Source organism: Protopterus annectens, chromosome 6.part0 (genome assembly GCF_019279795.1).
Source record: "Protopterus annectens isolate FY-2018-M chromosome 6.part0, PAN1.0, whole genome shotgun sequence".
Classification (NCBI taxonomy): Eukaryota; Metazoa; Chordata; order Ceratodontiformes; family Protopteridae; genus Protopterus; species Protopterus annectens.
In genome coordinates this window covers 1,842,576,151-1,842,603,137 of record NC_056737.1, presented here as the reverse complement: position 1 = coordinate 1,842,603,137, position 26,987 = coordinate 1,842,576,151, and the positions used below count along the sequence as shown (strand labels likewise).

At 39.6% G+C, this 26,987-nt stretch overlaps 1 protein-coding gene across 3 annotated transcripts in view; it reads left to right on the top strand.

Annotated features, from left to right (window-relative positions):
* Positions 1-26,987, top strand: part of STAT1 (signal transducer and activator of transcription 1) — a 1,683,855-nt gene that overhangs the window by 8,691 nt on the left and 1,648,177 nt on the right. The window lies entirely within an intron of this gene.

The following is a 26,987-nucleotide window of genomic DNA, read 5'->3' as shown; positions in this document are numbered from 1 at the left end:
ACCACTGGATCCTGTACAGTCTCATCTTCTTCTTCACAGTCAAAGAAGCGCTTTACTTTCCTCTGCCTCTTTTCTTGAAATGTTGTGCCTACATCCAGTTCTTCTGCTATCTTGGAGGCTTCACCCATGGCATGTTGAAATCCTGTCTTTCTGTAATTCTTCAGCAGGTCCATAGTTGATGCCAGCCCTTTGACACATGTCGAAATATCAACCGATGGACTCTGCAGGACTTTGCTTGCACGATTTACCTCTGTCAGCACTTCATATCAAACCAGTAAACATACAATGAATTGGTATGACATAAGTTCCGAGCACAGTCCCCTTGCTTGTTGATATGTTGCAGCATAACTTGTACATACAGCTTCACCTGTCTCCTGTAATGCTTCCGCGACTTCCTTCTTACTGCCTTGAAAGAATCTGCCCTGCATTCCCAGTGAGTCTCTGACAGTGGCGTCACAGTGACGTTTATGTGCTGTTTCAAGATCTGCCATTGGCTCATTGATGCTGAACAGAGTACGTAAATGTTCTGCAGACATCCAAAGAACGACATGGCCTGTAGTGATGAATGTGCTCCATCACTAACTATAACATTTAAATTATGGCAGGCACATGACACATAAAAAAAACCTTGAATTCATCTGTTTTATCTGGGCCTGCACTCCAGCTCATTTCCCCTTCATGTTGCTGCCATTGTTGTATCCTTGTCCTCAACAGTCGTTAAATGTCCAGTTGATGATTTTGCTGAGTCTGAAGAAGTGCTTCTGTAAGTCCTGCCCTAGTTGTATCATTCACAGGTGCAAATCTCAGAAAGTGTTCTTCATCTGTGTCTGCAGTCCTTGAAATATCCACATACCTGATGACTACAGTCATTTGCTCTTGATTGCTGATGTCTGGTGTGCAATCAAGAATCACAGAATAGTGCCTTGCATCCTTCATCTTTCCTACAATGGTCTTTAAAAGCATTTGCAGTCAGCTGGATAATTTCATTCTGTATGTCCTTTCCAAGATAATGATACATTTCTTCTTTATTCCTAATACAACACAAATGTTCGGCTATGACAGAATCAAACTGCAACAGAAGTTGCACTTGGCCTAAGAAGTTGCCATTACCATAGGTGTACAGGCAGTGACTTGTGTCACAGAATGCCATGTTCCATTCCGCCAAGTATTGGACAATAGCTATAATGCGTTCTAATACATCATGCCAGTGAGTTATTTCCTTTTCAACCACTGCTTGTCTGTTATCATTCATTGTCTGCCTACTCTTTACTCTATTGTTCAGTTCCTTCCACTTCAGCATGCATGTTGTATGTTCTGGTGCTCGCTTATGGCTGTGTAAAGCTTTGGACATCTCTCTCCATGCTTTGTAACCACCTGACCTTAGAAGATGATTAGAATGTCCAAACAATTGCCGATTCGTTTTGATTTCTTTTTAAACTCATGTCTTTCTATTTGTTCATTGGTCTGAAGAAGCGATAGTGTTACCGCAAAAGCACTTACTTTTATTACTTTCTATTTTGTTTAATAAGTAGAGGTTCTTGCCCAGCCGTGTTGGTTCGATACTTGTTTTTTACTTCAAGTTTACACAGTTTTCTTGTACCGCACCTTTCACCTGTTCCTGTGTATTTTTGCTTTTTGTGGACAAGTATGTTTTGCTCTGTCCCCATTAGGCAGCACATGGAAATAGTTCTCTGATGTAAATCTTCTTTTCTGTTCATTGACTGGGAACTGTGACAACACCACTTGCACAGGTCCATGCTGAATGGCAGCTACCCTAAACTTATCCATTATCAAGTCTAGCCAAGTTCCTAGATCCTCAAAAGATATACTTGACACTCCCTGTAAGTCATAGGCCACATCTGTCTCTACAGAAGTATTGCCTTCTTCTGTATCAAACTCTGGTGATCCAGGCAACACTTCTAAAGTTGAATCTGCATGTGGTGACATACTTTCACCCATGGTAACAGCTGTAGGCTCACAGGAGGTAGCCTGTTGTGCAGCTGCAACAGAGTGGTCACTTTGTTGCAAGGATGCTGGCCTCACAGTTGTCAGCCTGACAAATGTGTATGTTTCATCTCTAAGTGGGAATGGGACTAAAGCAGAATTACTACACATGCAAACATTGGGTCATTTTGCCATACTGTTAGTAAAAAGCACTACACTTCGGGTACATGTCATGCCACTTTCTTTGACTATCCAGACTGCATAATGACAAACGTTAGCATTCTGAACACATTCTAAGGATGGTATTTTCCAGTTTACACAGAAACAACTCCCATGATAATAGTGGAATGTTACCCATCAGATTTACTTAAATGGACTCACTGCAGTAAATCCTTAACTTTGACCTGCCCATTGCCACGTGCCATATAAACTCCAAGCTAGCCAACCAATGTAAACAATAAGTATCTTACCTGTAGGCGTAAGCTACAAGCCTACAACCTTTCCCTTAACTTACTGACACTTGCCTCCTCTGCTTATATAATACACTCACTAACTATGTCACTATTGTGCTTTACTCTCCAAGCATCCTCTACTGTATTGCACTATTGCTTCTACAAAAAGTTGTAATAAAAGGAAATAACCCCAAACATATGGTCTGTAACTAGGTAGGACTACATCTTGATAAGACCACTGCAGAATGCAGTCCAGTTAAGCAAAAAAGCTGAAGCTGCCACACCAAGAGCTACACAATCACTGGTGCAGTACACACCCAACAAGTGACCAAGTTGATTCCATCTTACACTGTAGGCAAAACTGAAGAGAAACGAGGACCAGTAGGCAAAAGAACTGCGGTGCAGGCTTATATGCCAGAAAAATGGATTAGGTTCCAAAAATCATGTTAGTGTGACTGCAGGCACCAAAGAATGTGCAACCTAATACTGAACACTGTTCATAAACATAAGCTATACAGTACGCAGTATTGTACCATAGGTTGAACTGCTGAGTAACAGTAACAAGTAGGCAAAAACTGTAATGTAGACAGTAGGCACAAGTGAAGTGCATTACAAAATAGATATTTCATAATGAATTCCATTGACATCAGTCACTATTGCAGTGTAGGCCAGGACAGAAGAATGACTGACCAGTAGGCAGTAAAATCTAATGAGAAAGGCCCTAGTTACAGTTTTAAGTTGAATACCAAACACTGGAGGTGAACCTTTGCTTTTTCTACAATTATCTCCCTTTCATCCCCCCAAACATGTGAAGAGGCCCCAAAAGATATAAAATATTGCTATTAGAAGCTCTCTGGAACAGACAACTAAAATTGGAAAGAACAAATGACTAGGAAGAAAGTCACAAGTTTTAAGAGGAACACACCAAACTATGAGGCAAGAAAAAGGTTATGGAGCGAAAAAAAAAGACATTTCCAAAAACTATTACTACTTTTATCACAAACCAGCCAAAATTCAGGAATGCAGTGTAAATGACGGGTACTGCATGACATGTACAACATTTTCATACACCTGCCCACTACCTCTCAATCTCTTGGCACACTTGAACAAACCAAAATCATTGGTCAAGCAAAGGAGTAAATCGTGGACTTGCTAGAAAACCTCATTTGTGAGGGATGTAGAAGTGCCAATCAAACATTGAGAGACAGATATTCCCACAACCCCCCTTTAGCACATGAACTGTGGACAAAAGCATCAAGCCAGGAATGTACCATGCATTAAGTGGAGGATATGAAACACAAAGTCCATTTTTCCTAGTAGCTTCAGGCCTCAGCATTGTGCTATGTAATCATTTTGTGAGCAAGAACAGAGCAAAAATTAGGCAAACATTCTCCCAGCACATACCCCCTGATCTCACAGTAATTCCAGTAGACAAAGCCAAAAATTGCAGAGAAAAATGCATACAGTTTCAAACATTGTTATGAGATCCGTAAATATACTGAAATAGCAGAGTTTGCATTAGCATGCAGTAAAACACTACATTTTGCAGAATTCTCACAGCCACCCCACTCTCTCAACAAATAATGCTGGATGAGGTAAACAAACTGAAAAAAATGAGGCAAAACCATAAGTAGGGATTTAAAGCAATGTACTTAACTAGAAAAGATTTTGCAGGAGCATGCATTGCGTGAACCTACATTTTTTGATGAGGAACAGACTAAAATTACCAGGCAAACATTTTAACATTGTGCAACATTGTAGCATTCTAGCAGCCGTACCTCTCTCCTAACTTATCAAACAATTCTAGGAAGCCAAATACAGAATATAGGCATAACAAGGGAGTTTTAAACATTGACATAATCTGGATGAAGCAAAACTACCACAAGACAAGGGCATTACAGTAGGGATTTAAAATAGTGGGCTTAAACTAATAATGCTAGAGTACGATTTTGCAGCAGCATGTGTTGTATGATTCCACATTTTTTGTGGAAGAAAAAAAAACAAAAACATCTAGACATTGTGCATATTCTTGCAGGCCCCATCAGCCACCTAACCTTTCAGCATAATTAAGACAGCAAAAAATAACAGCAGAACAAGGTGTAACATCAGGGATAGTTTAAAACATTACTATAAACTTAGGAGGAACAGTGTTTAAATTGGCATGCATTAAGACATCAGTACATTCTGCAGAATTCTCACCCCCTGAAGTCTTGGCCCAATAATTCTGGATGAAGTGAAAACAAAGTAAAGACAAAGGTGTAGCATTAACAATGTGCTTATATAATACTGCACTCCCCTTAAAAAACTTCCAGGCAAATATTGGAACACCGCAACATTTTCACAGGCCCTAACCACACTCCCAACCTTTCAACACAATAACTTCAGACAACACAAAAAATTAAAGTCAGTGCATCAGTGAATTAAACATTGCCGATATACACAATACTAGCATAACATGGTTTGCATTAGTATGCATTCAAACAGCTGTACTTCCTGCAACATTCTCACAGCCACTAAACACCCTCCCAACATTAGGTATTTTAAACAATGTACTTATGAATTAAAAGTGGTAGAACACTTTGCAGTAGCATGCATTGTGTGAACCCATATTTTTGATGAGGAACAGACTGAAATTACCAGGCAAACATGTAACTGTGCATTAGCATGCAAACCCACATTTTTGATGAGTAACAGACTGAAAATACCAGGCAAACATGTTACTGTGCATTAGCATGCATTACTACATCAGTACATTCTTAGAATGCTCGCAGTAGCTAACCCCCAATGTCTCAGCACAATTCTGGATGAAGTGGTAGAAGAATAAGACAAAAGCATAACAGTAACAACTTGCTTATACATTGCGTGACTTGAGATTAACAAATAAATACATGGCAAACACTTGAGCACTGTGCAACATTCTCGCAACCCCTAACCACATTGCCAACCTCTCAACACAATTACGGACAAAGCAGAAAATTGTCACAGAGCCAAGTCGTAGCATCAGGGATAGTTACAGCATTACTAGTGTACACAATACTAGCATAACAGGATTATGTACTTTCAAACATCTATACATTCTGCCACATTCCCACAGCCACTAAACCCCCACTAACTTGTCAGCACAATTCTGGACAAAGGAAAAAGTTATAGAACAAAGTTGTAACATCAGGGGATCGTTGTAAACATTGCTGGTATACACAAATACTAGCATAATAAGGTTTGTATCTGTACACATTAAAACATCTGTACCATCTATAGCATTCTCACAGCCGCCATCCCCCTACCAATTTTTCAGCACAATTATATTCAAAACAAAAAAGTTAATGAAAATTCTTGTGCATGACTGACTCCCCCCACCCCAATCCGCTTAGCACAAGAACTCTGTACAAAAAAAAGTAATGCAGTAATCTCCCCAGATTACCTCATCCCTCAACCCCTTAAGTGCATCTGGACATTACAGACAAGCCTCTCTTTCTCAAACTGTTATTAGAAAAAATATGGACAAATGTAAAGCAGTGGTAGGATAAATGTAAAACAGTGGTACAACCACAGCCCTCACCCCCCCCCCCACTCCAACCCTCTTAGTGTAAGAATACTGGACAAAAGTAAAATACTGGAACAACCACAGCCCATCACCCCCCTCCAGTCCTCTTAGCACAAGAATTCTGGACAAAAGTAAAATAGCCTATCAACTAATGAGGAACGAAGTAAAAAAATAAACCAAGACAAAGAGTTATTACACCAGCTTACAGTGGAAACACCAAAAATCCACAATAATTCTGGACAATTAACAACATCCTTCACCCCAGCAAAACCTCAACCCCCCTTTCCTAATATACCCAAAAGCACAGCTACCATTGCAGAACACTAACAAATATTTCACTGAAAGCATTCTATCACTAACCAAAAACAACAAGCCACCTAACATCAGTCGACATCTCACACAATAATAACTTAACATTCTCCTTCCAGCCCATCTTCACAAAGACCATTGAAAAATTCCTAAAAAACTCAAACCTACCACAAATGCGGCTGATTATCTGCCAGCGGAATTTCTAAAAATAGGGTAAGAAATGGGTTCGGCTGCTATCTCAATACTTAATAGATCCATCACCTGAGCAATATGTCCCAACCATCTGGAAAATCTCACACATTATACTCTTGCACAAAGGTAGAAACTCAACATAACTTACAAATTATAGGCCCAGAGCAATTATCTTCCCACTATCTAAACTCTGAGAGTGATGCATTCATTCTCAACTTCTGCAGTATCTCACAAACAATAATTTACTTGCCAAATCCCAGTATGGCTTCAGGCCTTATACTACAACTGCCCTTCTCAGTTGTACCAACACCATCAGTTTAGAAATGAAGGTAAATTAGAGTAATCTGTCTTTCTAGATTTGTCAAGGCCTTTGACACAGTCTGTCACAACAAAATACTAATTACTCTCACCAACATTAATCTCAGCCCTGTAGCCCTCAAATGATTTCAGAGCTAGCTAGCAGATCATAAACGGGCAATAAAATGGCTCCAATATCTGTTTCCTTTACTCCCAGTCACACTAGGAGTCCCACAAGGCTTCATCCTTGGTCCACTTCAGTTTAGTGGATTTACCAACAATCTCAATACCGCCACCGCCATAACATCCATAATCCAGTATGCTGACGACTCTACACTTATGTGTCACATTTACCATGCAACAGCTCATGTTCCAATCCAGGCTGAAGTAAGCCAATCTTTACCACTTACCCCATACTCCTAAAAACTCTTCACTTAGACATCACCTCACAAGACTGCCCACCTATCCCTAGTCTAGTAAACTCTGTAATATCCATTTCTTTTCTCTGCCCCATCATCTATCTCCCCTCCTTTTCATCACCCTATCCCTCTCTCTTTCTCTCTGCCTCATTACATATACAGCATAGATACTACCTATAAAATAATGAGCCTACTCTTTCTCTTGCCCCCAGTAGCCAACTCACATGCTTTCCTCCTAGCCAACTGGCAGTCAGAATTAAATGTGTATTATAGCTCACATTTCCTTATATTGTCTCTTGTAAAAACCATACTTATTTTATATATTTCTGCCACCTGTGTATTAAGTAAAAAATAACAGATAGTTATCTTTATATAAATAATTGCTATGTTGTCTTCACAAATGTGTTAACCGTATGGAGCTTTTCTCCTCAGGCCTCTGCAGAAAATGGGTTCTATCCCAGTTGGACTATTCAGTAAACAAATGTAAAATAAATAGTACAATCACAGCCCCTCACCACCCACAATCCTCTTACCACAAGAACACTACACAAAAGTGAAATAAAAGCGGTACAACCACAGCCCCCACCCCCCAATCCTATTACCACAAACAGGTTACACAGAAGTTAAATAAAACTGGTACAGCCACAGCCCCCCCCCCCAATCTTCTTGGCACAAGAACGCTACACAAAAGTAAAATAAAACTGGTACAACCAAAGCCCTTCACCCCCTAATCCTCTTAGCACAAGAACGCTATACAAAAGTAAAGTAAAACTAGCACAACCACAGCCCTTTTCCCCCAATTCTCTTAGCACAAGAACTTTACACAAAAGTAAAATGAAACTGGTACAACCACAGCCCCTCATCCCCCCAGTCATCTTAGCACAAGAAATATACACAAAAAAGTAATGTCACCTCCCTAGGTTACCCCCCCAATAAAAAATAAAGTTAAAACTAAATCCAAAAACTTACCTGTTGTGTTGTTAACAGAAGGCTGCTTCTAATCCGCTGCTCCCTCTTCACTAGTGAAGATTGATCTGCTTTGCTTGCTTTCCCTCCAGACCACTGCAGTCATTTTTAAATTGCCCTTAAAAAAGGATAGTTGAAAACAGTGTTGTCCAATGACCATGACCGCTCATAAGGCTTGAATCCATAGTTGATCCGTTCTCCATCCTCATGTTGGTCCAAACCCTGCTCTATATCCTCTGTTAAAAAACAAGAGAAGTAATCCTTATTAGCCACACATGCCTTTTTCAAGGCAGTTGATACAGGAAGTGCTTTGCAAGGACCAATCAGGTCCTTGCTTCATCACTTCCTTGTTAAAAAAAAAAAAAAAGAGAACTTAGTTTCCTGGCTGCTGTAGCCAATCAGACCCCTTGCTTCACTGAAGTGGACCTGACTGAGTGCAGCTTACGGACGAATCACAAAAAAAAAAAAAAAAAAAAAAACGAAAAAAGTGTACCATTGCGTGATGACATCAAAGAACCATGCAGACGTCCATGAGGTGCCGAGCCAAGGAAGTAACGGATGGATCAACCAGTAGCTGCTGGATGGAGGCCCTCGTTCGCTGGGAGATAATTGGGGGGTTCTCTGTTGCCATGGGTTTCGCAGGTGCCTAACGCCTGCTATGGTTGTTCTTTCCAATGCAGGGAAACAACCCATACGGCCTAAGGGCTACTGCAGCAGTGGGAATGATAAACTTCTTGTTGTGAGCCATAAATGTCTGATCATATCAAATCAAGGACAAACCAAAAGTATCATGTATAATTGTTCTTTTTAGTAGAGCAGATGATAGTACTTCGGCTAAACAGATTGCCAACAATTGTCCCAAAAGAAATTGATATGCCCTGTTGACTACCAACCGTAGACAACATAGCAACAATTGCCCCAAAAGAAATTGATATGCCCTGTTGACTACCAACCGTAGACAACATAGCTGTGTTTGTGCTTGCTTTGCCCAGTGAAATTTGGATATCTGTTTTTATTTGCAAAGCTGTTTTTCAAAGTAAATTGCTGTGAGTTGCAAGCATGTTTAAAAACAATGTCTTGTAAATGTTGTGATCTGTGAACTGAATTTGTATGCTTTTCCTGTAACCGCATACCTCTCAACTGTCATGATTTTCCAGATTTTTGCCTTATATGTTTGGTCTTTTCCTCATAAAGTTTGTGGTTTTCTAAATCACTGAGGATTAAAGTCACTAAATGATGTGACATATATTCGAGTTTTAGATTTCATATCCTTCAGAAAATGCATGCTAACGCAAAACATATATTCTAACAACTTTAAGTGTATGAGCAATATTTAAAATTTGTCCTTATTTTGGGCCCTTGTCCCCCATTATTTTAGGCTTTGTTCAGATTTCTCGAGAAAAGAGGTTGAGAGGTATGAGCGGATAGCACAACTGGACAGTAATGTTCATGTAGATTTTGAGAAAGTCAGTGGGAAAATAGGCCAGTGAATGGCTGTGTGAAGAAGTTTTCTCAGTTTATACCAGGTATTTGGAGAAAATGCGGATGAGTGGCCATGTGAAGAAAATTGTTTTTTGATCAGTGCCATCTGTCTGAGAAAAATCTGTGAAAACAAGCCCACCTTTTTGCTTCTTTGTTTTTTCTTATTGCTGTAACTCCATATTCTTTTGAATTTGTTGCTGAAATGCGCTGCTTATTTTCTAAGAATTTTATTGTTTCCTACATTCTTTTTTATTTTGGCTAAATGATTGCACTGCACTTTAACTGATTTAATTTTAGCTGGTATCTTCTCCTGTACCTTCATACCACCATGTACTCTTGCTTTATTTGAAATGCCAGTTCTGCCTTGCACTGCTCATTCTTAGTGAATTTGGAAAAAATAGATATGTCCCTTTTCCTTTTTTCATTGAGTAGACAAGAAAATTGATTGTTTTCCCCACAGGGCTTTTACTGCCATCCACTTTCTTTATCTGTAGCTTACCTTTCTTTATATTGTTTGTACTTTATCAATGCCCTTTTTTTACAAATGAGATCTTCAAAACTAGACTGTACTCCAGCTGGGATCCTACCACAGGTCTTTACTTAGCATTGCCTTACTTGTTATATCCCATACTACTGTGCGCCTCTGACAGTATGGTTTCATTCCACAGTACCTTTTCCATATTAATTAGTTTTACTTAGGACATCAGTCCCCTAATCAAAACTGTATCTGGTCAGCAGGTTGCTTTTCTCATTTGTGTTGCTGCAGAAACCACAAGTGTGAGGTTGCATTCTCTTTTGATCAGTGGCATCTTTTAAAATACAGATTCAGATCTCTTTCTTGTGTTATGATGGACATCCTTTGTCCACTTTTTAGATTCGAAAATATGCAGCTAGAATGGAGGCACAATTTGATTTTTTCCCACTAGTATTAGTAACATAGATCAGTCTCTTTTAAGAGATCATGTTGTTGAGAAAACTAAATAAACATAAGATGGTTCTGGATAAGAGCGAGAAAAAGTAGCTTGTTTTGATTTGGCCAACTGCTAAACCAGTCATCAGGGAAAAAGGACAGACTGAGTGGGCAACTCACTGTTATTTGCTGCCAGAGTCTAGTTCTCTGTAGTTTTTCCTTAGATTATTTCTTATTGATTCTGTTTTTCTGCTGTCTCACCCAACCACACACACACACACACACACACACACACACACACACACACACACACACACTCTCTCTGCTGTGTTCTGAGTATGCCTTCACTTCATTTTTTTATGCCAATGTTCAACTATAAACACTCGGATATGATCATTTCTAATTCTTCATGTAAGCATTTTGATTATTTTGTTTGCAATGAGGTGCATTTATTTCAGATGCTGTGTAGTGTTTAATGGTAATTGTTAATAGTTTACAAAGGGGCTAAAGCGGCAAGCTGCAAATGAGCGGCATACTGTACTCCTGATTTTATTTATTATTTTCTCATTTTATCTGGATAAGTGGGCTGGTCTGTGGACATTTCTTAAGTCATAAGAGCAAGGGTAAATGTGTAGACAGTTTAGCATAGTAGTCAGGAAGATGGGAGAAATCTGGAGTTCTTAGAGAAAACCCACACAGAAGAGGGAAGGGCATGCAAACTCCCCGCAAATAGTTACTTGCAACTTTATTTGGGTACTGATACTGGCTGATACGTGATTTGTGCTATACCCTCTTGACTACCTACTACACCAAGAGTGTTCACAAAATGGCTAGCTGCAGTTTTAGCTTAGTACAGGCCACAGGGTATCTGTTTTCTTTTTTCCATATTTAGATGACTTGCTTATCTTTGCAGTTGGGTGAGAGATCTCTTTCGTAAGCGGGATTCCAATAGAACATTCAAAAGTCCTTTTTGCTCTTTCACACAGGATTGTTTTCCTGGGGTGTCTGGACATCTCAGTTCAAAGAGCTTTTCTTCTACAGGGAAAAATAAAATAGATTTGTTCCTAGGTCTATTTCTAAGGTTTTCACTTTGGTCACTGTGAGGGAATACCTCAGGACTTTGGGTCCCATGGCATTTATGTTTCTCATGGTAACCCTGACATGGTTACTCATGAGAAAGATAAAGTGGTATGTGAGGTATCTTTGATGCCAGCTTCAACATTTTTTGGTTTTTCAAATCTCAGTGCTGGGGTGTTTCAGTAGAAAAATTACTCGGTGGGGACAGCAAATATTCCTAAATTTGGGTCTCCTCTTATCCTTCCCTGTACCAAAGCAGTCAGTCTTCTCAGACCAGTTTCAGAGGGGATAATAGTGCAAGGTGTGTGGGTTACCTAAGACAGACTCAGGCACGTAAATATAAAAGAGATGTTTGCCCCAATGAATGCACTTGACTTTGTAAATCATCTTGGGTCCCAAGGACCTCTTTAAGATGTTTTAGACAGTAGCACAGTCATGTGGTACATTTACAAGCAGGGGGACACCTGGTCACATCTCTTTGCAGACTAGCCATGTTAGCTTTGGTATAACTTCACAGCACATTCTCACTCTGCAGGCATCCTTCATTCTGTCAGAGCAGTATTGTGTGGCAGACAAGCTGAGCAGGACAGAGCAGACCATCATGTATCAGATATCATCACGTATCATGTATCAGGTATCATAAGGTAAGATCAGGGAGTCTTCTAAGATTTGATCCATCTGTGGGGAGTTTCTTTAGCACACTCATTTGACTCCTGTCGGAAATAATCAGCTGACAAGATTCTGCTCCAGGAATCCATGCAAGAAGGCCTGGAAAACAGATGCCTTTTCATTTCCATTAACAATTAATTATTTTCCAACCTTTCCACTGATATCCAGGGTACTTCTGAATAATCAGAAGGAATCCCCCAAGATAATTGTGGCGACTCCTTCTCTGGCCCAGGCAATAGTGGTTCTCCCTTCTTTTGGATGTGGCAAGAGGTAATTACCATACACTTTCTCACAGAGTGGATCTACTCATACAAGATAGGGGTGTTTGATACAGCCTGACCCTAATCAATTTCAATTGACTGCGTGGATGATAGGGTTTAAATTTCTTTTAGGCACCTGTTTACTGAGGATGTGCAGCAGGTACTAATGGAGACAAGAAAGCCTGCTATTAGAAAGTCATATATTAGCAAATGAAAAAAGGTTATCAAGTTGGTGCCAGTATCATAGCCAGCACCCATTCAGGGTTAGTTGTTCCCTACCTGGTTTTACAATATTTGTGTGAGTTATTTTCCTGTCTCCTTTCTTCTTCATCAGGGTTTATTTATTGTCCATTTCAGCATGTGTGCTGCAGTAGCCAGTCCTGCCTCCTCCCCTTATTCTTTGGTGTGTGTTTATGCCTGGGTGTAGTTATTTTTTGTTCTTCCTAGCTTTGTCCTTTCAGGGCTTAGCTTCCCAATCTCTGTTGGCAGGATAACTTTGAAGGGCTTGGCACCCAAACTTGTCTTTTAGTCAGCTCAACTTGAGCTGCCTGACAGTTTGGGTGCGTGGAAGGTGCCGTGAAGCTTTGGGAGCTGGCTGGCTGTTCTGTCCTTGGGCAGGGTTTTATTTTATTTATTTATTTTACATTTGTTGACCGGGATAGTCCGACTGGATATATGGCCATTTTCAGCGGAGGCCCGGGGAGAAAAGCTCCACAGAGAAGACAATACAAGTAAGTTACAATACACATAGAGGAAAAGGAGAGAAATACAGGTTAACATATTATTATGCATTACTTAATTAGATACATTTGGCAACTATAAATTAAACAAAGCTTAGAAGACAATGATGTTTCAATTTTCAGTACAGTGACTGGTTCTTTATAGAACTCAGAAGGACCATGAAGAAACTGTCTAATGTGAAACCAACAAAAATAGGATAGTGGTCAGCATAATTTAGAATTTGGTTAAATCAAACAACCCTGGATTTCCAGGTAGGATATTGTTATCTATCTAAGGCAACTAATCTGGATTTTCACATGGGCATAGCCATTGTATGTTAAAATATTGTTTAAGATTCTTTTTGAATAGACCAAGGGAAGTAATAAGTCTTAGGTTATTAGGGAGGGAATTCCAAAGCTTTCCTATAGAATTGGCGAAGAGAGCCTCACCTCCCAAATTGTTAGATTTGGTGGTATGGACCAGAAGTCTGTTTGAGGAGCGTAGACAGCTAAGATTGGAGTAAGGGATCAGTAGTTTATTAAGTGATGGGGTTTTGTCAGGTTGTTTAATGATTTTAAATGCTTCAGTGAGTTGGTTCATTTTGAGAAGATTAGGTAGTTCTAACCAGTCAAGTTTCCTTAAGTTAAGGCAGTGATGTGTTCTATAAGGTGCTCCTGTTACAAATCTGGCAATGTGATTATAAGAAACAGATAGTTTATTAATATCACATTTATTGAGGTGGGAAAGTACAGGAGAGGCATATAATAGGGTGGAGAGGAGGTGCGTGCGAGCAATGGCTAGTTTGGCAGAGGGGGTTAGAAAGTTCTTTATTCTATACAAGGATCCAAGTTTCTTGTTTACAGTCTTTATGGTTTGACTGATATGCAAATCAAATTTAAGTTTGTTGTCAATTATAACGCCTAATAGTTTTGTATTGGTATCAGGCACAATGATGGTACCATTATTGGATTGAACGGTGAAGGTACTATTATTCGATTGTAAAGTGAGATGCATGGGAGGAGGGGCTGAGGTAGGAAAAAATAGTAGTAACTTAGTTTTTTTTGTGTTTAGGATGAGTTTCCGCTCCGAGAGCCATTTTTCTACTATAGTAAAGCAAAGTTGGGTGGCTATTTGTAAATCGGGGAGAGAGACATCTGAGCAAATAAGGGTGGAGTCATCTGCGTATTGGATGCAGGTGGCTTTGGGGATAACTGAGTGAAGTTCGTTTATGAATACTGAAAAAAGAAGGGGACCAAGTATAGAGCCTTGGGGAACTCCTATAGTATTTGGCAGCAGTTGAGAGAGCTTATTTTGCCATTGGACTGCTTGTTGCCTTCCAGAGAGATAAGCGTGGAACCAGCTAAGGGCTGGATTATTGAGGTGTAAGGTTTTCAGAGTGTGGAGAAGTAACTGGTGATTGACCATATCAAAGGCTTTTGACAAGTCCAGGAAGAAAGCAGAAGATATTTTTTTGTTGTTATGGTTTTGATTAACTGTGTCAGTAAAGGAAAGGAGGGCGGTTGTCGTACTATGGTGGGGTCTGAAACCATGTTGAGACTTGGTCAGTAGGTTGTTTGGGGTAAGATAGTGAAGAAGTTGTTTATGAACACATCTTTCCATGATTTTGGCTATTGGAGACAATATTGCTATTGGTCTGTAGTTCGATGGTTCAGTAGAAGAGCCACCCTTGTGGAGTGGTATGACATAAGATATTTTCCAGATAGAGGGGATTGTGGCCTCAGTGATGGTTCGATTAATCAGAATAGAGATGGGATAGGCTATTACATCTGCTGCTATTTGCAGGTATTCTGCTGGGAGTCGATCTGCAGAGAGGATAGTTGGTTTAAGTTTTTTCAGTAAGGTTCTAATGTAGGATGTGGATATGGGTTGAAAATTAAAGAAGGGGAATGATTCTTCTAAAACATTTTTAAGGGGAGAGGAAGGGGGAGGTAGTTGATTGGCTAGTGACTGTATAGTCTCAGTAAAGAAGGAGTTAAAAGTATTGGCTACTTCTTCTGGGTTTTTACCAATAAGTGTCTCAGGGGTAGGGGTTGACGATTTCCCTGTATGGAGAAGATTATTTAAACCTGCCCAGAACTTCTTAGGGTTATTCTGGTGTTTATCTTGGAGGTGACAGAAGTAGTTCTTTTTGTCCAGGGTAATGGCTTTTTTCGTATCATTTCTAAGCTGCTGGAATTTAATGCGATCTAGAGGTACCTTAGTAGCGCGCCATATATCCCAGGCCTTGTCTCTAAGTTTAATTTTGGATTTGGTTTCTCTGGTTAACCAGGGTGCTATCCGGACTTTAGTTCTGACTACTCTGTTAGGTGCATGAAAGTCCAGAATATTAAGGAATGTGTCAGTAAAGAGTGTCACGCTCTCTTCGAGTGGAAGAGTTTTTAGTTTAGACCAGTTACAGGATTTGATTTCTGTTAAAAATTGTGTTGGAGCAAATTTCTTTTTATTTCTAACAAGTCTGTGTATGGGGAGGTTTGTGCTAGTAATTTTGTGTTTTAATATGAATGTGACTAGGTGGTCACTGAGATCATTAGGGAGGGTCCCAGTGGTATAATTATGGGTGAGGTTATTAGTAAGTATCCAGTCAAGTATACTCTCTTTTTGGTGTGGATTTCCTATTCTTGTGGTAGAGGCTATACTTTGGGAGAAACCATGTAGGTTTATGGGCATAGGATTTGTCTGTGAGGAACATTGGGTCCAGTCAATGTTGACATCTCCTAGTACAATGGTTTCTTGAGGGTAGTTAGTGGCTAGCCAGCTTAGAGTATGCTCCATAGTTTCTAAGTTGTTCCCGGGCGGAATGTAAATTACAAAAAGATTGATACTTTTTTGGTTATTTAAACATAATTTTAGAGCAATTGACTCTGCATTAGTGACCTTAGGTGGTTGGATAGGATTCATTATGATATTAAGTGTACTTCTGTACAAGACAGCTATACCACCACCCCTTTTTTTTTCGCGATCTACCCTAAATATATTATACCCAGGTGGGAGAATCTCATTATCTTTGGTGGCTGGTTTGAACCATGTTTCTGTTAGGCACATGATATGAGGGAGGTGGGTGGCTAGCATGGCATGTAAATTATGAACCTTATTATTTATGCTTCTTAGATTAAGATGGAAGATGAGAAGGGAACTAGTTGACCTTTGGGATAAGATTGGAATGACAGAATCGAGGTTAGGGGATGGACCTGGATTTGGGTGTATATCGCCATCCTTAGTAATACTTTTTTTCAGGTAGTCTAAGAGTCTAAAGAATTTATATAGTATCTTTTGTCCATGTCTTGTAGTTGATGCCTTTGGATATAATTGGATGGGATATGTACTGTTTATACATGACGTTTTTATGGGGTAATGGAAAGGAGAAAGTTCTTTAGGGAGAAGATTTAGGGGAATGCAAGTTTGGCCCTTAGGGTAGTGAAATCCTATAAGTTTTAGGATTTCGTAGCTTGTTAATGAATAGGGGATAATTATAAGTGGTAGTATAAGAGGAATAATAAGATTCATTGCTTTTGACAAGTCAGAAGAGGGAGGTTATTCTAATAAAATAGATGGAACCAGAGTTTAGATGACAAGAGTTGGTTAATTGATTAGGGTTGTGGGAAGGAGTGTAGGTAATAGGGAGGTCAGTGTGATTGGCTCTAAGGTGTAGGGGGTGTGATTTTAAGAACTAATAAATGAAAGGATAGTGGGGGCTACCTCAATAAATGAAAGGATAGTGGGGGTTTTACCTCAAATAGCTAAGGCTTCTCTGCAGTAGTGGTTCTTTGAACATCTACTGTTATAGTAAGTTTACTTACACACGTGTACTTATCTAAAATTGAGTTTTCAAGATTATAATAGTTTTCTAAAACTGAGAAGGGCTTATGATGTTTGAGTGAACTTAAATTATATTCAAGGTGAGATCTCCTGTGCTGTTTTTTAAGAGCAGCACTTGTAAATAGTGTACTTCAGTCAATGCTAAGTACATAACATAACGGAACAGTAGTAGCCACTGGACTGATGTCTGCGGTATTGAAATCTATTTGATAGTATGAGATTCTTCATGATAATGGACTCATTGTTGCTATTAAGCAGCACTTATTTGTGGAAGGTCATTTTTTCCTGTGACTGCCCTCTTTTTTTTCCTCTTTCCCTTTTGTCACAGACACTCTGTCCTGATTAACAGACCTTCCTTATTTATGCTGCAACCTAATTTTTGGTACAGTCAGCACTGTCAAATGAAATTAAAGTTATTTAACTTGTTAAATACAATGTAAGCACTTGTGTTCATGTAAATGCAGTTGATTGTAATATTTTTACTTTTCTTCCTAAATGCTAATATTCCTTTGCCTAGATGATCTAACCCACCTGCTCGGTAATTGAAAACAATAGTCAATACACGTACTGTAGAAATTGTACTTTTTTAAAGAACAAAACAAGGATAGTGCTCTCAAATCCTTATTATAAGTATTATAGAAGAATCATCATCTCCTTTCGGCTGTTCCCGTTAGGGGTCGCCACAGCGGATCATCTGTTTCCATTTCTTCCTGTCCTCTGCATCATGCTCTTTCACACCAACCACATGCATGTCCTCTCTCACCACATCCATAAACCTTATCTTAGGCCTTCCTCTTTTCCTCTTACCTGGCAGCTCCATCCTTAGCATCCTTTTCCCAATATACCCAGCATCCCTCCTCAGCACATGTCCAAACCAATGCAATCTCGCCTCTCTTGCTTTGTCTCCAAACTGTCCAACCTGAGCTGACCCTCTAATATACTGATTCCTAATCCTGTCCATCCTAGTCACACCCAGTGCAAATCTTAACATCTTTAATTCTGCCACATCCAGCTCTGACTCCTGCCTTTTCGTCAATGCCACAGTCTCCAACCCATATAACATAGCTGGTCTCACTACCCTCTTGTAGACCTTCCCTTTCACTCTTACTGGTACCCGTCTGTCACAAATCACTCCTGACACTCTTCGCCACCCATTCCACCTTGCCTGTAATCTCTTCTTCACCTCTCTTCCACACTCACCATTACTCTGAACTGTTGATCCCAAGTACTTAAACGCATTCACCTTTACCAACTCTACTCCCTGCATCCTCACCATTCCTCTATCCTCCCTCTCATTTACACACATATGTTCTGTTTTAGCCCTGCTGACCTTCATTCCTCTCCTCTCTAAAGCATATCTCCACCTCTCCAGGGTCTCCTCAGCCTGGTCCCTACTTTCACTACATATCACAATGTCATCTGCCAACATCATAGTCCATGGGGCCTCCTGTCTAATCTCATCTGTCAACCTGTCCATCACCACTGCAAATAAGAAAGGGCTCAGAGTTGATCCTTGATGTAATCCCACCTCCACCTTAAACGTATCTGTCACTCCCACCGCAGTCCTCACCAATGTCACACTACCCTTGTACATATCCTGTACCACTCTTACATACTTCTCTGCCACTCCCGACTTCCTCATACAGTACCGCAACTCCTCTCTAGGCACCCTGTCATATGCTTTCTCTAAGTCCACAAAGACACAATGCAACTCCTTCTGACCTTCTCTCTATTTCTCCAACAACACCCTCAGAGCAAATATTGCATCTGTAGTGCTCTTTCCTGGCATGAAACCATACTGCTGATCACTAATCATCACCTCCCTTCTTAACCTACCTTCCACTACTCTTTCCCATAACTTCAAGATGTGACTGATCAATTTTATCCCTCTGTAGTTACTGCAGCTCTGCACATCACCCTTATTCTTAAAGATAGGTAACAAAACACTTTTTCTCCACTCCTCAGGCATCCCCTGACTTTCCAAAATTTCATTAAACAATCTGGTTAAAAAGTCCACTGCCATTTCTCCTAAGCACCTATATGCTTCCACTGTTATGTCATCTGGGCCAACAGCCTTCCCATTCTTCATCCTCTTCATAGCTATCCTTACTTCCTCCTTGCTCATCTGCTTCACTTCCTGATTCACTATCCCCACATCATCCAACCTTCTCTCTCTCTCATTCTCTTCATTCATCAGCCCTTCAAAGTACTCTTTCCATCTACTCAACACACTCTCCTCACTTGTGAGTACATTTCCCTCACTGTCCTTTATCACCCTTACCTACTGCACATTTTTCCCAGCTCTGTCCCTCTGTCTAGCCAATTGGTACAGGTCCTTTTCTCCCTCTTTAGTGTCCAATCTCTCATACAACTCTCCATATGCCTTATCCTTAGCCTTCGCCACTTCTCTCTTTGCCATGCACCTCATGTCCTTATACTCATGTCTACTTTCTTTATCTCTTTGACAATCTTCACCAGCCTCTTCCTCTGTATACTCTCCTGTACTTCCTCATTCCACCATCATGTCTCCTTGTCCTCCTTCCTCTGTCCAGATGTCACACCAAGCACCTTCCTAGCAGTCTCCCTTACTAGCTCTGCTGTAGTTACCCAGCTGTTCGGTAACTCTTCGTTGCCTCCCAGTGCCTGTCTTAACTCTTCCCTGAACTCCACCTCACAATCACCCTTTTTTAACTTCCAGTATCTAATCCTTGGCACTGCTTTCACACTCTTCCTCCTCTTCTTGATCACCAACGTCATCCTACATACCACCATTCTATGCTGCTTAACTACACTTTCCCCAGTCACCAGTTTACAGTCTCCAATATCCTTCAGACTGGCCCTCCTACATAGGATATAATCCACCTGTGTGCATATTCCTCCACTCTTGTACGTCACCCTATGCTCCTCCCTCTTCTTAAAATACATATTCACCACAGCCATGTCCATCATTTTCGCAAAATCCACAATCGTCTGACCTTCTGCATTCCTCTCCTTAACACCATACCTACCCATCACTTCCTCGTCCCCTCTATTCACTTCACCAACATGCCCATTGAAGTCCGCTCCAATCACTAGTCTCTCACCCTTGGGTACACTCACCACCACTTCATCCAACTCACTCCAAAATTTTTCTTTCTCATCCATCGCACACCCAACTTGTGGAGCATATGCACTAACAACATTCATCATTACACCATCAATTTCAAGCTTCATAAACATCACTCTATTAGACACTCTCTTCACCTCCAAAACACTGTTGGCATACTGTTCCGTTAGGATAACCCATACCCCATTTCTTCTCCCATCCAAATCATGATAGAACAATTTGAACCCGCCTCCTATACACTTGGCCTTACTTCCCTTCCATCTGATCTCTTGCACGCACAATATATCAACCTTTCTTCTCTCCTTCATATCAGCTAGCTCTCTCCCTATACCAGTCATACTGCCAACATTCAAAGTTCCTACCCTCACTACTACACTCCTAACCTTACTCCTCTCTTCTTGCCTTCGAACATGCCTTCCCTCTCCTCTTCTTCGGCCAACAGTAGCCCAATTTCTGCCAGCACCCTGTTGGCTAACAGTACTGGTGGCGGTCGTTGTTAACCCGGGCCTCGACCAATCCAGTATGTAAATATGAAATGTTCTCCGCATCAGTAATTTGGCAGAGGTTTTATGCCGGATGCCCTTCCTGACGCAACCCTCCCCATTTATCCGGGCTTGGGACCAGCACAAAGAAATGCACTGGCTTGTGCATCCCCAGTGGCTGGGTTAATAAGTAGTATAAAAGAATACGGAAAATAAAAAAAACAGCTCTTTTTTTTCTCCTCCATAATTGCTAATGGCTTTTTTCCCATTAAGGTCTATTAAGTGATAGGCATATCATCACAAAGGCAGATACTAAAATGTATTCTCTTAAACAATGGATTGTAGATATAGTTACAAAATTTTATGCAGAATAATGTGGCTTCACAAAGGGGGAGATCAACTGTGCTAGTAACTTCAGGTACTGAAATTAAGTTGAAACAGTACTTTGCAAGCTGGACACAAGAAAAACACAGACAGGAGACAGAATCAGTGACAGTGACCTGAGAGTACTTCATTGTGAAGTTTAATACAGTTAAATATTGTTATTAATTAGGTCATTGAAGTATAGAGAGATTCTTCAAGATTAAGACATGTACCCATTAAGCCCATCTCTAAGGGAAAGAACAATAGGACGAACCCAAAGTCGTGTAGACCCATAAGTGTACTTTGGTACTGTGAAAAAAAATGGAAAAGTTTATTTTGGATAATTTATTTCCGTCTGTCCCTGATCTGCACAATGCATATATAATTGCTTCGCAAATATAGTTCTATCTGCAATGATGGAATAAAGACAATTTTCATGATTTGCATAATTTTCAGTTATACATTCTCCATTTACACATTCCCCCTAATAAAGATATATCATATAACTGACTAAATTCTTGTAATATTGTTCTCTTCACTGTGATTTCTGTCTAATGTGGTTAGCGTCAGTGACTCAGTTTGATTCATTTGTAAGTTAATACTTTTTCTGGATTCTTATACCTTGAGGCTCAAAGCTTTAATCATAAATAGAATAAGTCCTAACAGTAATGTAATTATTGCAAGAAGCATGAAGAATTTTAAAATACCTCCTCCCCAACCAGAAAATAGATTAGTTATCATGCCCACTGAGAAATGTCAGCTTCTTCAGCATAGGACAGTTCAGCAACTTTCTGGATGATTTCTAGGTGATTGTTATCAGGAAGAAATGAGCATCATTCCGTTTTGATGATGTGCACATTTCCCGCCCTTCCTGAAGCAAGGATGAAATCAACTGCTGCTCATTTTTTCAGCACCACACTGCACATAACAATCATTTCAAGTTTATAGACTCAAAGGTGGTATTTATTAGTATGTCTAAAAGCTTAGATAACTTCCTTAACTCAAAGATGGATTTTATTGCCCTAAAAGCAGGTAAAATTCCTGCGCTGGAAGTAACACCATCACCAAGATCCATGTGAGCCAGTCCATTTAAAAACAGTCTTTTGAACAACATGATGATAAACCTAGGAAGCATCTGTCTTTCCATTTGGGTTCAGAATGTCTTTGGTATCTCTCCTGCGATGAGCATTATGATTCTTTCCATCAGGTAAAATGTTTATGTTGGATAGCTGGAATAACACTGCATGTGTAACAACAAGATGACCAATCTGTAAGTAACCAGGGATAAGCTTGATCTCCATAAATGTAATGATATTCATGTAATGCTGCCATACCCTGTCCTCCAGCCCCATCATAAATTTTCCAAATTAAATTGCAAATGCTTTTTCCAAAAGGAAGTGTTCCATTTTATTTTCAGTAGCAAGCATGAATGTTCCATTTTCACAGTAGCAAACATGTTCTTTAACAGCCGTTAATAGTTGAAGTGGTACTACTGAAAAGGGGGTAGAAGTGTTTTTAGCTTTTAAGTTTTTAGAGAGCAAAATAGTGCAAAATTCTGTATGAAGCTCTGTATCAGTCTGTGGTTTTGGAAGTAGTGGAGTTCCCCCAATCGTATGCAGTAGGTATATGTGCACAAACCCAGCAGTCACTAATATTTAGAGTCTTGGCATATGTATATAAGGCAGCAGAAAAAAAGGTATTTAATGCAGGGTGCCACTTAGTTGTGCTTGACTCACTTCTAACAAAACATATGTCTCCAGTTTTAATAATACAGTTATCTCTAATAAGAAATGGTTCAGTACTTACTATTTCAATGGTTGCATTCTGCGGATGATGAACTCCGAGTTCTGGATGGCAAAGGCAACCGACATAGGATGATGAAAATTACAGTAACTGTTCTGATGAGAGGTCCTTATTAAGATTGTGCATGTTTGGACAAGAGAAGGTTTTGAAGAAATTGCAGACATAGGTGTTGAATTTCATGTTCACAATGAAGTTGACTTCCAAATAAACTCCATCCGGAAGTGTTGGCTGCTAATAGTCACACATATGACTGTTGGCTACTCGATGCATTATCTAGTCCGTTATCAAAAAAGCACAATGAATCCTTGATGTTTGTTTCAAAAGCAAGATAAAATACTGTCAGTGTTGAAGTCACTAAATTTTATTTCTGACCAAGATGATGCAATGGTGTTATCTGATTTCACCTCTAATGGATCTGGTTCAAAAGACAAATCATGTGCTTTCACTTTGAAGAATTTTCCTCTTAGCATCCAAACTAAATCTCAGTCTCCATTTCTGGATGCACTGATATTTCTGGATGCAATTATGTCCTGTTTTTTCATTTGTACAGTTTGTATTAACACGTGGGATAACGTTGATGTTGTTTCAGCTGTATTTGTCATGAAGGATGGTTTTCTTCATGTGACATATGGATCCAAGTGGGTATTCCTTCACATTAAATGGCAGTAGTAGTTGTAAGCAAGACAACGTAGGGTCCCTTTCATCTGGGACATAGAGTTATTTTTTTCTTAATAAACATCTTTAAATTATCACATATGATATAGGCAGTCGTACATTTATATAAATGAAAAATAAACAACATTGACACCACTTTAGTTGCAAACATTATACATCACAGATACCATTGAAACAACTGTAATTGCAAGCATTATACATCATATAATCTATCCAGTCATTGTCAATTATGCATTATATGGCTTATTCAAATCCTGCCTCTTAAACCTTGTTCCTTCTCTATATATGTTGTTCCCACAATTCCCATTTTTTCTATGTAGTTTGCTCTGTCCCTTTTCTAAAGATCTCAATTCCGGTTGTTTTATCTCTATTACTATATTCAGTACTTCTAGTAAAGCTAGTCTAGACTTTAATTTCCATTTTCTAGTAATTGCTTTTTTGGCAGCCACGATAATTAGACTCTGCAAGGCTTTACTATGTCTAGGCTATTCCGGTTCTGTGTCATAGCTCAAAAAAATCATCTCCCAAATCAATCCAATCCGTTTACCCAGCATGTCTGACAGAGCGGTTCTCAGGGAATCCCTAAAGTTGGTCAGCTCATTACACTCCCAAAAAAATATGTTTCTAGCCACCTCTTTCTTGCCTGTCACACTTCAACATTTGCTATCCACTTGAGGAAAAAATATTTGGAGTCTACTTGGGTTATAAAAATACCTATGTAAACACTTCCAGGCAAAGTTCCTAAATCTTCTAGACTTTGTTGCATATTTGGGAGATATACATATATCCCCCATTGTCTCTTTGCAAATTGCTTATTCAATCTCTTTTCCCAATTTTTTCTAAGCTCCTCTGATTGATTCTTATAATTATCATGCGGTATTTTATATGCTGCACTAATTATTCCTTTTTTAATGGCAGCTTCTGTTCTAGATTCTATTAAAAACTCTACCAGTGCTGGTCTTTCATTTAGGACCCCCTATTTCTTTCTCTTTGCCTATACTCTGATATCAGCCCTTGATAGTGAAGGCAATCTCTAACCTGCAGTCCAAATAAATTGTTTGCCTTTTCCCATTCTATTACCTTTCCCTTTCTAGTTATTTGCTCCCAGTACCTTGATTCCTTTGCCAATTTTCTCCCATAAAATGCCAGCCCCTCTTAACTATTATCTGTATCCCTAACCACAGTCATCCCTATCGGCAGAATCTCTTTTCTCTATTCTCGTGCTGGTTTAGTTCTTAGAATACACACTGCTGTTTTAGGAATGTAATACTCTGTATAATTTTTTTGTTCGCCTTAAGAGTCTGCATCCAAAATCCCAATCTCTCCTTATTTCTTGAGCTTCCCCCCTGTATCATCATCATTCCTTTCTACTTTGAATTATAGTTTTTTGCTTGTGCTGTCTATAAAAGCCATAACTGTGGTGCTCTAAAATACCCCCCTCAAATTGGGTAATCTTAGTCCGCCTTGTTCTTTTGGAAGAATCAGCTTATCACACTTGACCCTTGCTGTTATCTCTTCCCAGATAAAATCATTCAACTCTTATTTTTAATTAATATTCACAACTTTTCCTCTGGTTGATAAAAATATGCCTGACCTGTGTATCAGACGAAAGGGACTAAAAACATTTTAATTGCTTGTATCTTAGTATTCGTATCCATATAACAAAGCTTCCAGTTTCTCAAGTTTTGTATTATCTTCTGTTTAGTCTCTTCCCACATAACTTTAGCTGCCACAACAGTCATTTCTAATCCATACTCCTAACTACTTCATTTTTATCATGTCCCCATAAGTATGGATATTGTTGGAATAATTTGTGTATGGGTACATAATTTAGTGCTATTGCCTTTGTTTCAGCTTCATTAATTTTGTATCCTGAGAAGATTTGAAACTGTCTTAAAACGTTCCACATCAGTGTAATGTCCCTTTCTGGTTTTGTCATAAATAAAATAATATCATCTGAAAACAGAGCCAGCTTTTCCTGATTGCCATACCAATTATATCCTTGAATGTCTGAGTCCCTTGTTTTCTTTGCCAGTAGTTCTAAATGTAATGCAAACAACAAAGGAGAAAGCGGACAACCCCGCCTGGTTCCTGTACTCAAGCAGAAGTTATCAGAGAGGAACCCACCCAGTTTAATTTGTTGCCCCCGATCCCTTGTATATATGCCTAATCAACCTTATAATTGTATCAGACGAAAGCAAATGCTTCCATTGCCCTACTCATGAAGTCCCAGTCTACTCTGTCAAATACTTTTTCTGCATCAAGACCCACCAATAACAGTGGTATTTTCTTACATTCTCCTTCCCTCTGGATCATCAGTGTTCTGTTAATATTGTCAAATGTTTGCCTCCCTTCCACAAAACCACACTGTTCCATATCTGTCAATTTTGGTATCACATTTGCCATTCCTTTAGCCATTATAGACATAAACACTTTATAATCGTGGTTTAGTATTGAAATGGCTCTGTATGAAGCTGGATCCAATGGGTGTTTAACCTGTTTAGGTTTTACTGTTATAACCGCCTTCTTCCAGGATGCTGGTACTTCTCCTCCTCTTAAAATACTGTTAAACAAAACCTTTCAGATCTTTATCAGTTATTTCCCTCCTAGCTTCCAAACTTCTACAGGAATACCATGTATTCCTGGGGGATTTCCTGTAGATTGGTTATACATAGCCATTTTTATCTCATCTTTTCCTATCCTGTCACTAAATGAACCTCATCCACCTCTAACTTTGGCATATTTAATTCTTCCATAAACATTTCCATTTGTATCTTTTCTTGATTTCCATATTTCTCTGCTTTATACAAACTTTCATTAAATTTTTGAAAAAAAGGACTCAATGAAGTACATGTATTTATAATCCTCAGTGTAATAAACTGCTTTATCTCCTATTCTGGTTTGTGTACAAAAGGCCCTCTCCCAAGCTAAGCTTCCAGCAGCCAGACCCTGCTGTCCCCTATAGATAAACCACACCACTCCGTTGTTACTAAACACTACCTTACCCATTTTTTACCTTTGTACCTTCCCTGCCAACTCAGATTTCTAACTTTGTCCACTAGGTGGCGCCCTTTACTCACTTGTCTTATCTTCCCCTCTCTAGTCTCCAGTCCCTCACTACTGCTTAATTCTGACGTCTCTTTTCCTACTCTCCCTGTCCAATAGCTGACTGATCTTGTACCTACCCCTTATCACCCTTTCCCTCACCTCTATTCCCCTGTAAACAGATTATTGTAGAATCTCTACCCATTCACCTGCAACTGTCCAAGAGCTCCTTTAAACTCTGTAGCTTACTGATTGTCTCTTGATTCTTATCCTTTACCTGTTCTAACCCGCTCCGTTCGTTCTGTGGGCTCACTCCACTCCCCTCCCTACCCCCAATTCCCACACACCCCCAGGGGTCCTACCCTTATATCTGTCTCGCCACTCCCCCTTCTTAGCTCACCTATCACACAGTACCTCACCCTCCTACTCATCCAT